Below are 2,573 nucleotides of genomic sequence, written 5' to 3'. Positions count from 1 at the left end.
TGTTTACAGGTGTGGAAACTGAAGGGGGAAGCCTCTTTCCTGAGATCACACAGCTGGTCCCCATGTGCTTCTTCCCAACACGTGCTCACCCCCACATGACAAGGACTGTTCCCTCCACAGAGTTGCTCCAGCCATGATGCTGCCCCTCCTCCATGGCCCCCTTGTGTCTTCAGGCAGAGGACTTCCAGAGCATGGCCAACTCCCGCAAAAGCACGATCACCAGATCCCTAAGACGCCAGACGATGGAGGGCGTAACGTCTGAAATGGCAGCATCTCCTTCCCATTTCAGCCAGAAAAGCTCAGAAAATACAGATTCTGCATGAACTCTGGGTGCAAGCCCATTGCATCCTGGGTTGGTGGACAGTAGGGTAAGCCATCTCTCTGCCCAACAGAGCTGCGACAACAAGCTCAACCTGTTATTTTGACTTACGATGGAGGGTGAAGATTCCGGCAAATAAAGGTTGGGCTTTTAGCAGATTTCTCATTGTTATGGTCAAGACATTAAGCTTTAAGTTTAATTTTGGGCTTCCCTGGTGGCTCAGAGGTTAAAGCTTCTGCCTCCAATGCAGGAGACCTAGGTTCGATCCCTGGGTCGGGAAGATCCCCTGGAGAAGGAAATGGTAACCCACTCCAGTATTCATGCCTGGAGAATCCCATGGACAGAGAAACCTGGTAGGCTACAGTCCATGGGGTCGCAAAGAGTCGGACACGACTAAGCAACTTCACTCACTCAAGTTTAATTTTGAAAAGAAATATAGAACAGAAAGAAAAGTGTTTCAAATATTAGCTAATGGTCAGATTAAAAAAGAAATCCTTTTCTTTTTAAGAATGAATTTGGAAGTACTGGTACATTTTTTTAAGTTTTTTTGGACTATGGTAAAATAGACATCAAATAAAATTGACCATCTTAACCATTTATCTATCTATCTATTTATTCATTTGGCTGCATCAGACCTCCATTGCATCGTGTGGGATCTTTCCTTGCAGCGCACACGGAATCTCTAGTAGCACGCAGGCTCAGCGGTTGTGCTGTATGAGCCTAGTTGCTCTGTGGCATGTGGGATCTTAACTCCTCACCCAGGGATGGAACCCGCATCCCAAGCACTGCAAGGCGGATTCTTAACCACTGAACCATCAGGAAAATCTCCATCTTGACCATTTTTACATGGACAGTTCAGTAGTGCCAAGTATATGCACATTGTTGTACAACAGATCTCCAGAACTTTTCCGTCTTATGAAACTAAAACTCGGTACCCACTGAGCATCTTTCCCTTCTCCCCTCCTCCCAGCCCCTGGAAACCACCATTCTGCTTCCTGTTTCTGTGAATTTGACTACAGATGCCTCAAAGAGTGGAATCATCCTTTCTGTGTCTGCCTTATTTCACTCAGCATCATTTTCTCAAAGTTCATCCATGTTGCCGAATGGATACATTTTTTCAGACCCACTTCTGTATAGGCTTTGTTTGATTGGGCTGAGCCTAAAATCCAGGGCCTATTTTTAAAGATGCTTGATTTTTTCATGAGCATTTTCTCTGCATTTATAATATGTAAAAAAGAATGCTTTGCTTATAACCACCCTGTTCAAACAGTGGGGCTTACCACAGAGCAGTGCTTTTCCATTTAATTATACTTTTTCCATTAAAATAAAATCATTTATTAAGACAATTAATCATCAATAAATAGAGAACAATATTAACTAAGATGGACTATGCTCTGTGTGTTTTAGAATAGTGTTTGTCAAACTGCCCCAGCTCCTCAGAGACATGTCAGGGGCCACCGATGAGGGGATTGGGCAAGTGAAATGCCCACCTCACCCACCTCTGCCTTTAGTCAGAGCAGCTCCAGTCGTCTGTCTCACATTGTGGCCTTCTGTATAATATTTTCTTTGGATAAAAAGTTTCTGTACCGAGGTGTCATTAGTACTATCCATCAAATATTCTGGCCCTCCCTACCTCTAGAGACGTTGGAGAGTTGTGCTTCCTGAATTCTTGATGGTTGGGAAAAGCCACGGGACTGATTCTGGCCAACGAGGGTGTCCTTGTGGTCTGGAGCATTTAATTTCCACTGAAATCCCCTCCAGATCACCCTCACCCCTGCTGTCTCCTTTTGCCACGCTGTTATGGACTGCATGCTATGTCCTCCCCACATTCATATGCTGAAACCCCAGTCCTCAGTGTGATGATATTCGGAGATGAGAACTATGGGAGTTCTCGCGATGGAACTGATGCTCTTGTAAGAAGAGACAAGAGAAATCTTGCTTCCCTCTGCTCTAGGTTATGTGAGGACACAGCAAGGAGACAACCGTCTATGAGCCAGGAAGAATTCTATCATCAGACACTGAGTCTGCCAGCACCTTGATCTTGAACTCCTCAGCCTTCAGAACAGGGCGAAATAAAAATATGTTACTTTGGCCACTGAAAGTTGAGAGTCAGTTTGTCACTGCAGCATAACCTGGCCTGTCCTGACCGATACACATAGCTTTTTAAAAGTGTGAAAACCATTTTTGGGGGAATATAGAAATGCTTAGGTCGATCCAGGCACCTTTTCACTAATCTTTAACACATCTAAACTTT

At 44.5% G+C, this 2,573-nt stretch overlaps 1 non-coding gene across 1 annotated transcript; it reads left to right on the top strand.

Moving 5' to 3' along the window:
- The first annotated feature begins 527 nt into the window (after positions 1-527).
- Positions 528-599, top strand: TRNAW-CCA (transfer RNA tryptophan (anticodon CCA)). Its single transcript has one exon. It is a non-coding gene; the product is annotated as a tRNA-Trp (tRNA).
- The last annotated feature ends 1,974 nt before the right edge of the window (positions 600-2,573 follow it).

This window comes from Bos mutus, chromosome 17, assembly GCF_027580195.1.
Source record: "Bos mutus isolate GX-2022 chromosome 17, NWIPB_WYAK_1.1, whole genome shotgun sequence".
NCBI classification, from domain to species: Eukaryota; Metazoa; Chordata; class Mammalia; order Artiodactyla; family Bovidae; genus Bos; species Bos mutus.
The sequence above is the reverse complement of the archived record's forward strand: the minus strand, read 5'-3'. Positions and strand labels throughout refer to the sequence as shown.